Source organism: Lissotriton vulgaris, chromosome 11 (assembly GCF_964263255.1).
Source record: "Lissotriton vulgaris chromosome 11, aLisVul1.2, whole genome shotgun sequence".
Classification (NCBI taxonomy): domain Eukaryota; kingdom Metazoa; phylum Chordata; class Amphibia; order Caudata; family Salamandridae; genus Lissotriton; species Lissotriton vulgaris.
The window spans coordinates 482,155,138-482,167,351 of NC_141699.1; the positions used below are offsets into that span (position 1 = coordinate 482,155,138).

Genomic DNA, 12,214 nt, shown 5'->3' on the forward strand with positions numbered 1-12,214 from the left:
GCCTCAGTCTCACAAAATGGATGCTGCCACCACAGACACGAGTCTGACCCCCTGCAGCTGGGAGTCCTTCCAGCGAGGGGAGCTTGGACAAAGGGTTTCCTGACAGGGGCGGTGCTAGCACCATCCCAGACAGGGTTTTGTGTATCCTGGATAGGCAGGGCTTTACAGGAAGGTGACTGCAAGTGGCACCCCGGTGCTCACTACGCATCTGCTGGCTAGAACCAGTTCCAGGGGCACACCAACCCCTGGCCTGGGGAAAATCCAGCATGGGAGAGGGGTGTAACCACCCCCCTTCCTGGTCCCACCCCTAGGGCAGGACCTAGTTGCGTACCCACCCCTTTCTTTAGGATAAAGGCAGGAGTGGGGACCCTTCCAAATTAGATCATCTTTGAATCAAGAAACTACTTTCCACGAAAGGAACTCTCAATTCTTCTCAAGATTTCTCCCTTGTGACTAAGGAGTAGTCACCCTGCATCCGCAGGCACCATCTAAGAACTCTGCGGTTTGCTGCACGTCCTTCCTCAGGAATCCGACCGACCAGCACAACGAGACCCGGCTTCCCTGGCCCCTCTGACCTCTACCTACCTCTACAGCTAAGCTGAGAACCGTAGGTGAGACGAGACCTCGAGGGACCGGCCATCATCAGAACTGCATGACTTCTATCCAGCCCGACCGCCGAGGGATCCTCTGGTGAGTGCTTTGGGGTCCGAGAAGCCCCGACCCTGAGCAGCTCCAGCACCGAAGTCCAGCCCCCCAGCATCTCCATGATCTGCGTGGGGCCCTTCTGCTTTTTGGCTGCTCACCGCGTTGTCTGGCTACTAGCCCGCTGGCTTGTGGCCTTCCCGATGACGCCCGACGACATCACCACTGCTGGTCTGGTTGCTCCCGACTGGCCCTTGCTCCCTTCCAAAAGAGGAGCACCCCGGACCCTCCTGTTCCACTCCAGACGCCATTTTAGGTCCACCGCGTGGGCTTGAATTTGCCAAGACTTGTTGCCCCAATCCTGGGTCCAGCGACGTCGACAGCATCAACCATCGTGGGACAGCTCGCACCTCCATCCTGGTCGCCGACAACGCCTCCTGGTCCGTGAGACTGCAGAGCCCAGCGTCGCCCACTCACCTGGTCGAGGTGACTACCATCCGGTGCCCTCCTGGTGCCATCTGATCAATGGCTAGTGGTTAAGAACTTGGTCCCCTCTGCTTTCAGGTGTCATCCATCTTCGATCCAGGCTTGGATCACTTCGAACTATCTTCACTGGTCGCCTGCCAGCAACTCTTTCTTCATGCTCCAGGTTCGTCAACGAGCATTCCCGACGTCTTTTCAGACCTATGCAGCTGCAGCCCCTGGGCTAGGTAACTTCGGCATTTTGGTGCCCCAGCATAGCCTCACTATCCAAGGGTCCAGCGTCATTGTCGTTTTCGACCTACCTTATCGGGTTCGCCCGAGAACACTAACTTTGCTTTTACTAGCTCCCATAGACTTTGTCCCGCATCCCGCGTGAGAGTGCACACTCTGCACCCGAGTCCCCTAGGCCTCCTTAGTAATCTGAAGGTTCAGTAACGTAGTCCTAGCGATTTCAAAGCCTATTAGTCCAGTACTTACCTGCTAGTAATTTCGCATTCCACTTTTGAAGTATATGGTTTTTCGTGCCCCTCGGGCATCTGTGTAAATTGTGCAACTTAAAGTATTTGCGTAAGAGTTTTGTTGTGTGCTTAGTACCCTGTCCTCATAAAGAGTACAGGGCTGTTGTGATCTAAATAAATACACTGTTTATTTTCATAACACTTGTGTGGTGTCCTTTCACTTGGTGTTCAAGGGGTATATGTGATGGTATAACAGCTGGCTTAACACGCCCTCTAGAGTTTAGCCCGAAGACTGCTCGTATCCACGCTACTAGGATAGCTGTTCTATAAGGTGGACTTACAACCAATCACCATAAGGGTTGTTTGGACTGATACATAGTGATCACTAGAATAGTGAGCACTGCATATCAGGCCAACTTCTCACACGCTTCATAAAAACAAAATTACTCTTTTCGTGACTTGTCTAGATCAGGCAGGACAGGCCCAGACTACGAACCCTTCCGAGCCACCAGCTCTCTAAAACACTTCCTGGTTGTGGAAATTGTCTCAATGTTTGCATCTAGTTTGAGTTTTTGCCGTTGAACTCTGTGACTTGATGAGGATTGCGTAACAAGGAGCAGACATTTAGTTGTCCAAACCAAATGGTGTAGATGCAAAATCTCATGACGCTGCAAGCAGGATTCAAACTTACGCAGGGAAACCATATCGGATTTCAAGTCCAACGCCTTAACCACTCGGCCATCACAGCTCCATGAGTATGATGTCACTGTTGTCGTATACGAGCCATGCACTGCTCACGTTAGACCGAGACCTAAAAAATTAAAGTAACTGCAGGACGGGGCACGTACGAGCAGTGCCCTCTTTCCCCCACTTATTTTTCATGCTTTCATACAATTAATAAAAAAAGCAAAACGCATTACTCAAAGTGAGTGACAGGGCACAGATGAGCGGTAATCAATCACTGCACATTTCTACCCTCTTTTCCCTATATTACGGTGGTGGCAACGGGCGCTTAAGTGTACTCAGAAAGAGTCCAAAAGCCTAAACAAGACACGCTTCATAAAAAAATTACTCTTTTCGTAACTTGTGTAGATCAGGCAAGACAGGTCCAGACTACAAACCCTTCCAAGCCACCGCTCTCTAAAACACTTCTTGGGTGTGGAAATTGTTTCAATGCTTACATCTAGTTTGAGTTTTTGCCATTTAACTCTGTGACTTGATGAGGATTGCACAACGAGAAGTGAATATTTACTTAACTAAACCAAATGGTATTCATGCAAAAACTCATGACACTGAAAGCAGGATTCGAACCTACTGGGGGAAACCCCTTCGGATTTCAAGTCTAACGCCTTAACCACTCTGCAATCGCAGCTCCGTGTGTATGATATCATTGTTGTCGTATATGAGCCATGCGCTGCACACGTCAGGCCGAGACCTAAAAATTAAAGTACCGGCAGGACGGGGCACGTACCATCAGTGCCCTGTTTCCACCACTTATTTTGCATGCTTTCATACAATTAATAAAAATAGCAACACGCATCACTCAAAGTGAGTGACAGGGCACAGATGAGTGGTAATCAATCACTGCGCATTTCTACCCTCTTTTACCTATAGTACAGCACTGGGACCGGGCCCTTAAGTGTACTCAGAAAGAGTCCAAAAGCCTAGACACGCTACATAAAAAAAATTCTCTTTTCGTGACTCGTCAAGATCAGGCAGGACAGGTCCGGACTACAAACCCTTCCCTGCCACCTGCTCTCTAAAACACTTACTGGGTGTGGAAGTTGTCTCAATGTTTACATCTAGTTTGAGTTTTTGCCGTTTAACTCTGTGACTTGATGAGGATTGCGTAACGAGAAGTGAACATTTACTCAACTAAACCAAATGGTGTTCATGCAAAATCTTATGACGCTGCAAGCAGGATTTGAACCTACGTGGGGAAACCCCATTGGCTTTTAAAATACAACGCCTTAACCAGTCGGCCATCGCAGCTCCATGAGCATGATGTCACTGTTGTCGTATACGAGCCAAGCGCTGCTCACGTAAGGCCGAGACCTAAAAATGAAGGTTACGGCAGGACGGGGCACGTACCAGCAGTGCCCTGTTTCCCCCAGTTATTTTGCATGCTTTCATACAATTAATAAAAATAGCAACACGCATCACTCAAAGTGAGTGACAGGGCACAGATGAGCGGTAATCAATAACTGCGCATTTCTACCCTCTTTTCCCTATATTACGGAGCTGGGACCGGGCCCTTAAGTGTACTCAGAAAGAGTCCAAAAGCCTAAACAAGACACGCTACATAAAAATATTACTCTTTTCGTGACTCTTCAAGATCAGGCAGGACAGGTCCAGAATACAAGCCCTTCCCAGCCAACTGCTCTCCAAAACACTTCCAGAGTGTGGGAATTGTCTTAATGTATACATTTAGTTTGAGTTTTTGCCGTTTAACTCTGTGACTTGATAAGGATTGCGTAGTGAGAAGTGAACATTTCCTTAACTAAACCAAATGGTGTTCATGTAAAATCACACAACGCTGCAAGCAGAATTCGAACCTGCGCAGGGAAACCCTATTGGATTTCGAGTCCAAAGCCTTAACCACTCGGCCATCGCAGCTCCGTGAGCTTGATGTCACTGTTGTCGTATACGAGCCATGCGCTGCTCACGTCAGGCCGAGACCTAAAAAATAAAGTAACGGAAGGACGGGGCACGTACCAGCAGTGCCCTGTTGTCCTCACTTATTTCGCATGCTTTCATACAATTAATAAATATAGCAACACGCATCACTCAAAGTGAGTGACAGGGCACAGATGAGTGGTAATCAATCACTGCACATTTCTACCCTCTTTTCCCTATATTACGCCAGTGGCAACGGGCCCTTAAGCGTACTCAGAAAGAGTCCAAAAGCCTAAACAATACACACTTCATAAAAAAAAATTACTCTTTTCGTGACTTGTCTAGATCAGGCAGGACAGGTCCAGACAATGAACCCTTCCGAGCCACCTGCTCTCTAAAACACTTCCTGGGTGTGGAAATTGTCTCAATGTTTACATCTAGTTTGAGTTTTTGCCGTTTAACTCTGTGACTTGATGAGGATTGCGTAGCGAGAAGTGAACATTTACTTAACTAAACCAAAGGGTGTTCATGCAAAATCTCATGACGCTGCAAGCAGGATTTGAACCTACGTGGGGAAACCCCATTGGATTTTAAAATCCAACGCCTTAACCAGTCGGCCATCGCAGCACCGTGAGCATGATGTCACGTTGTCGTATACGAGCCAAGCGCTGCTCACATCAGGCCGAGACCTAAAAATTAAGGTAACGGCAGGACAGGGCACGTACCAGCAGTGCCCTGTTTCCCCCAGTTATTTTGCATGCTTTCATACAATTAATAAAAATAGCAACACGTATCACTCAAAGTGAGTGACAGGGCACAGATGAGCGGTAATCAATAACTGCGCATTTCTACCCTCTTTTCCCTATATTACGGAGATGGGACCGGGCCCTTAAGTGTACTCAGAAAGAGTCCAAAAGCCTAAACAAGACAGGCTACAGAAAAAAATTACTCTTTTCGTTACTCTTAAAGATCAGGCAGGACAGGTCCGGAATACGAACCCTTCCCAGCCAACTGCTCTCCAAAACACTTCCAGAGTGTGGGAATTGTCTAAATGTATGCATTTAGTTTGAGTTTTTGCCGTTTAACTCTGTGACTTGATAAGGATTGCATAACGAGAAGTGAACATTTCCTTAACAAAACCAAATGGTGTTCATGTAAAATCACACAACGCTGCAAGCAGAATTCGAACCTACGCAGGGAAACACTATTGGATTTCAAGACCAACGCCTTACCCACTCGGCCATCGCAGCTCCGTGAGCATGGTGTCACTGTTGTTGTATAGGAGCCAAGTGCTGCTCACGTCAGGCCGAGACCTAAAAATTAAAGTAACTGCAGGACGGGGCACGTACCAGCAGTGCCCTGTTGTCCTCACTTATTTCACATGCTTTCATACAATTAATAAATATAGCAACACGCATCACTCAAAGTGAGTGACAGGGCACAGATGAGCGGTAATCAATCACTGCACATTTCTACCCTCTTTTCCCTATATTACGCTGGTGGCAACGGGCCCTTAAGCGTACTCAGAAAGAGTCCAACAGCCTAAACAATACACGCTTCATAAAAAAAATTACTCTTTTCATGACTTGACTAGATCAGGCAGGACAGGTCCAGACAACAAACCCTTCCGAGCCACCTGCTCTCTAAAACACTTCAGGGGTGTGAAAATTGTTTCAATGTTTACATTTAGTTTGAGTTTTTGCTGTTTAACTCTGTGAATTGATGAGGATTGCGTAACGAGAAGTGAACATTTACTTAACTAATCCAAATGGTGTTCATGCAAAAACTCTTGACGCTGCAAGCAGGATTCAAACCTACGTGGGAAAACACCATTAGATTTCAAGTCCAACGCCTTAACCACTCGGCCATCGCAGCTCCTTGTGTATAATGTCACTGTTGTCGTATACGAGCCATGCGCTGCTCACGTCAGGCCGAGACCTAAAAATTAAAGTAATGGCAGGTTGGGGCACGTACCAGCAGTGCCCTGTTTCCCCCACATATTTTGCATACTTTCATACAATTAACAAAAATAGCAACACGCCTCACTGAAAGTGAGTGACAGGGCACAGATGAGCGGTAATCAATCACTGCGCATTTCTACCCTCTTTTCCTTATATTACGGCGCTGGGAACGGGCCCTTAAGTGTACTCGCAAAGAGTCCAAAAGCCTAAACAAGACATGCTACATAAAAAAATTCTGTTTTCGTGACTCGTCAAGATCAGGCAGGACAGGTCCGGACTACGACCCCTTCCCTGCCACCTGCTCTCTAAAACACTTCCTGAGTGTGGGAATTGTCTTAATGTTTACATTTAGTTTGAGTTTTTGCTACTTAACTCTGTGACTTGATGAGGATTGTGTAACGAGAAGTGAACATTTCCTTAACTAAACCAAATGGTGTTCATGCAAAATCACACAACGCTGCAAGCAGGATTCGAACCTAAGCAGGGGAACCACATTGGATTTCCAGTCCAACAACTTAACCATTCGGCCATCGCAGCTCCATGAGTATGATGTCACTGTTGTCGTATACGAGCCATGCGCTGCTCAAGTCAGGCGGAGACTTAAAAAATAAAGTAACGGAAGGACGGGGCAGGTACCAGCAGTGCCTCGTTCCCTCACTTATTTTGCATGCTTTCATACACTTAATAAAAATAGCAACACGCATCACACAAAAATAGTGACGGGGCACAGATGAGCGTTAATCAATAACTGCATATTTCTACCCACTTTTCCCTACATTACGGCAGTGGGAACGGGCCCTTAAGTGTACTCAGAAAGAGTCCAAGAGCCTAAACAAGACAAGCTTAATAAAAAAATTCCACTTTTCATGACTTGTCTGGATCAGGCAGGACAGGTCCAGACTACGAACCCTTCCGAGACTCCTGCTCTCTAAAACACTTCCAGGGTGTGGAAATTGTCTCAATGTTTACATCTAGTTTGAGTTTCTGCCGTTGAATTCTGTGACTTGATGAGGATTGCGTAACAAGAAGTGAACATTTACTTAACGAAGCCAAATGGTGTTCATGCAAAATCTCATGACACTGCAAGCAGGATTTGAACATACGCAGGGAAACCCCATCGGATTTCAAGTCCAATGCCTTAACCACTCGGCCATCCCAGCTCTGTGAGTATGATGTCACTGTTGTCGTATACGAGCCATACGCTGCTCACGTCAGGCCGAGACCTAAAAATTGAAGTAACGGCAAGACGGGGCACATACCAGCAGTGCCCTGTATCCCCCACTTATTTTGAATGCTTTCATTCAATTAATAAAAATAGCAACACGCATCACTCAAAGTGAGTGACAGGGCACAGATGAGCGGTAATCAATCACTGCGCATTTCTACCCTCTTTTCCCTGTATTACGGCGGTAGCAACGGGCCCTAAAGTGTACTCAGAAAAAGTCCAAAAGCCTAAACAAGACACGCTTCCTAAAATTTTTTACTCTTTTCATGACTTGTCTAGATCAGGCAGGAAAGGTCCAGACTACGAACCCTTCCGAGCCACCTGCTCTCTAAAACACTTCCTGGGTGTGGAAATTATCTCAATGTTTACATCTAGTTTGAGATTTTGCCGTTTAACTCTGTGACTTGATGAGGATTGGGTAACGAGAAGTGAACTTTTCCTTAACTAAACCAAATGGTGTTCATGGAAAATCTCATGGCGCTGCAAGAAAGTTTAGAACCTACCCGGGGAAACCCCAATGGATTTCAAGTCCAACGCCTTAACCACTCGGCCATCGCAGCTGCGTGAGTATGATATGACTAATGTCGTATACGAGTCATGCGCTGCTCACGTTAGGCCGAGAATCAAAAAATAAAGTAACGGAAGAACGGGGCACGTACCAGCAGTGCCCTGTTGTCCTCACTTATTTCGCATGCTTTCATACAATTAATAAAAATAGCAACACGCATCACTCAAAGTGAGTGACAGGGCACAGTTGAGCGGTAATCAATCACTGCACATTTCTACACTCTTTTCCCTATATTACAGCGGTGGCAACGGGCCCATAAGTGTACTCAGAAAGAGTCCAAAAGCCTAAACAAGACACGCTTCATTCAAAAAAAGTTACTCTTTTGATGACTTGTCTAGATCATGCAGGACAGGTCCAGACAACAAACCCTTCCGAGCCACCTGCTCTCTAAAACACTTCCTGGGTGTGGAAATATTTTCAATGTTTACATCTAGTTTGAGTTTTTGCCGTTTAAATCTGTGACTTGATGAGGATTGCGTAACGAGAAGTGAACATTTCCTTAACTAAACCAAATGGTGTTCATGCAAAATCTCATGACGCTGCAAGAAAGTTTCAAACCTATGCGGGGAAACCCCATTGGATTTCAAGTCCAACGCCTTAACCACTCGGCCATCGCAGCTGCGTAAGTATGATATCACTATTGTCGTATACTAGCCATGCGCTGCTCAAGTTAGGCCGAGACCTAAAAAATAAAGTAACGGAAGGACGGGGCACGTACCAGCAGTGCCCTGATGTCCTCCCTTATTTTGCATGCTTTCATACAAATAATAAAAATAGCAACACGCATCACTCAAAGTGAGTGACAGGGCACAGTTGAGCGGTAATCAATCACTGCACATTTCTTCCCTCTTTTCCCTATATTACAGCGGTGGCAACGGGCCCTTAAGTGTACTCAGAAAGAGTCCAAAAGCCTTAACAAGACACGCTTCATTCAAAAAAAATTACTCTTTTCATGACTTGTCTAGATCAGGCAGGACAGATCCAGACAACAAACCCTTCGGAGCCATCTGCTCTCTAAAACACTTCCGGGTGTGGAAATTGTTTCAATGTTTACATCTAGTTTGAGTTTTTGCTGTTTAACTCTGTGACTTGATAAGGATTGCGTAACGAGAAGTGAACATTTACTTAACTAAACCAAATGGTGTTCATGCAAAAACTCATGACGCTGCAAGCAGGATTCGAGGCTACGTGGGGAAACACCATTGGATTTCAAGTCCTACGCCTTAACCACTCGGCCATCGCAGCTCCGTGTGTATAATATCACTGTTGTCGTACACGAGCCATGCGCTGCTCACGTCAGGCCGAGACCTAAAAATTAAAGTAATGGCAGGATGGGGCACGTACCAGCAGTGCCCTGTTTCCCCCACATATTTTGCATACTTTCATACAATTAACAAAAATAGCGACACGCCTCACTCAAAGTGAGTGACAGGGCACAGATGAGCGGTAATCAATCACTGTGGATTTCTACCCTCTTTTCCTTATATTACGGCGCTGGGACCGGGCCCTTAAGTGTACTCGGAAAGAGTCCAAATGCCTAAACAAGACATGCTACATAAAAAAAATCTGTTTTCGTGACTCGTCAAGATCAGGCAGGACAGGTCCGGACTACGAACCCTTCCCTGCCACCTGCTCTCTAAAACACTTCCTGAGTGTGGAAATTATCTCAATGTTTACATCTAGTTTGAGTTTTTGCCGTTTAACTCTGTGACTTGATGAGGATTGCGTAACGAGAAGTGAACATTTCCTTAACTAAACCAAATGGGGTTCATGCAAAATGTCATGATGCTGCAAGAAGGATTCGAACCTACGTGGGGAAACCCAATTGGATTTCAAGTCCAACGCTTTAACCACTCAGCCATCGCAGCTGGGGGAGTTTGATGTCACTTTTGTCGTATACGAGTAATGGGCTGCTCACGTCAGGCTGAGACCTAAAAAATAAAGTAACGGAAGGACGGGCATGTACCAGCAGTGCCCTGTTGTCCTCACTTATTTCGCATGCTTTTATACAAATATTAAAAATGGCAACACACATCACTCAAAGTGAGTGACAGGGCACAGTTGAGCGGTAATCAATCACTGCACATTTCTACCCTCTTTTCCCTATATTACGGCGGTGGCAACGGGCCCTTAAGTGTACTCAGAGAGAGTCCAAAAGCCTAAACAAGACACGCTTCATAAAAAAAAATTACTCTTTTCGTAACTTGTCTAGATCAGGCAGGATAAGTCCGGACAACAAACTCTTCCGAACCACCTGCTCTCTAAAACTCTTCCTAAGTGTGGAAATTGTCTCAATGTTTACATCTAGTTTGAGTTTTTGCCGTTTAACTCTGTGACTTGATGAGGTTTGAGTAACGAGAAGTGAACATTTACTTAACTAAATCAAATGGTGTTCATCCAAAATCTCATGACGCTGGAAACAGGATTCGAACCTAAGCAGGGAAACCCCATTGGATTTCAAGTCCAACGCCTTAACCACTCGGCCATCGCAGCAGCGTGAGTATGAAATCACTGTTGTCATATACGAGCCATGCGCTGCTCACGTCAGGCCGAGACCTAAAAAATAAAGTAACGGCAGGACGGGGCACGTACCAGCAGTGCCCTGTTGTCCTCACTTATTTTGCATGCTTTCATACAATTAATAAAAATAGCAACATGCATCACTCAAAGTGAGTGACAGGGCACAGATGAGCGGTAATCAATCACTGCACATTTCTACCCTCTTTTCCCTATATTACGGCGGTGGCAATGGGCCCTTAAGTGTACGCAGAAAGAGTCCAAAAGCATAAATAAGACACGCTTCATAAAAAAAATAATTCCTCTTTTCGTGACTTGTCTAGATCAGGCAGGACAGGTCCAGACTACGAACCCTTCCGAGCCACCTGCTCCCTAAAACACTTCCTGGGTGTGGAAATTGTCTCAATGTTTACATCTAGTTTGAGTTTTTGCCGTTTAACTCTGTGACTTGATGAGGATTGCGTAAAGAGAAGTGAACATTTCCTTAACTAAACCAAATGGTGTTCATGCAAAAGCACACTATGCTGCAAGCAGGATTTGAACCTGCGCAGGGGAACCCCATTGGATTTCAAGTACAACACCTTAACCACTCGGCCATCGCAGCACTATCAGTATGATGTCACTGTTGTCGTATACGAGCCATGTGCTGCTCACGTCAGACCGAGATCTAAAAAATAAAGTAACGGAAGGACGGGGGAGGTACCATCAGTGCCCTGTTGCCCTCACTTATTTTGCATGCTTTCATACAATTAATAAAATAGCAACATGCATCACACAAATAGAGTGACAGGGCACAGATGAGCGGTAATCAATCACTGCATATTTCTACCCACTTTTCCCTATATTACGGCGGTGGCAACGGGCCCTTAAGTGTACTCAGAAAGAGTCCAAAAGCCTAAACTAGACATGCTTCATAAAAAAAATAATTACTCTTTTCCTGACTTGTCTAGATCATGCAGGACAGGTCTAGACTATGAACCCTTCCGAGCCACCTGCTCTCTAAAACACTTCCTGGGTGTGGAAATTGTTTCAATGTTTACATCTAGTTTGAGTTTTTGTCATTTAACTCTGTGACTTGATGAGGATTGCGTAACGAGAAGTGAACATTTACTTAACTAAACCAAATGGTATTCATGACGCTGCAAGCAGGATTTGAAACTACTCGGGGAAACCCCATTGTGTGAGAAGTTGGCCTGATATGTGGTGTTTCCAATTCTGGAACCACCTTGTATCAGTCCAAACAATCCCTTATGGTGTCTGGTTGTAAGTCAACCTTATTAGACAAGCTATCCTAGGGGTAGCATGGACTAAGCAGCCTTAAAGTCTTAACTTAAGAGGTCGTGTTAAGAGAGCTGTTTTACCACATACAATAATGTAATATCAAATGAAAGGACACCACACAAGTATATATTATAAAAATATATGTGTTTATTTCTAAATTAATCCCCAGTACTCTTTATGAGCAAAGGGGCACAAGCGTTAAATCAAAAACACAGTATAACATACAAAGTAGCACAATTATGGATGAGGGCGGGTGGCCACTCAAACCATATATTAAAAAAAGTGGTATAAGAGATACCAATCGAACAGTGGTTAGGCCTAGGGCCTAGGGAATAGCTGGGAGCAGTCAGGACTAGCAATGCTGAAGTCGGGAAAAGCCCGCGGGATTCGGAGGCAGCACGTAAAGTGCGGCTTGCACCAATGCAATGTCAATGGTGCGTAAAAGTTACACAAAGTTAGTTTA

At 45.5% G+C, this 12,214-nt stretch overlaps 1 non-coding gene across 1 annotated transcript; it reads right to left on the reverse strand.

Moving 5' to 3' along the window:
- Nucleotides 1–4,117: 4,117 nt before the first annotated feature.
- On the reverse strand, nt 4,118–4,199 carry TRNAS-CGA (transfer RNA serine (anticodon CGA)). The gene has a single exon. It is a non-coding gene; the product is annotated as a tRNA-Ser (tRNA).
- Between the last annotated feature and the right edge of the window lie 8,015 nt (nt 4,200–12,214).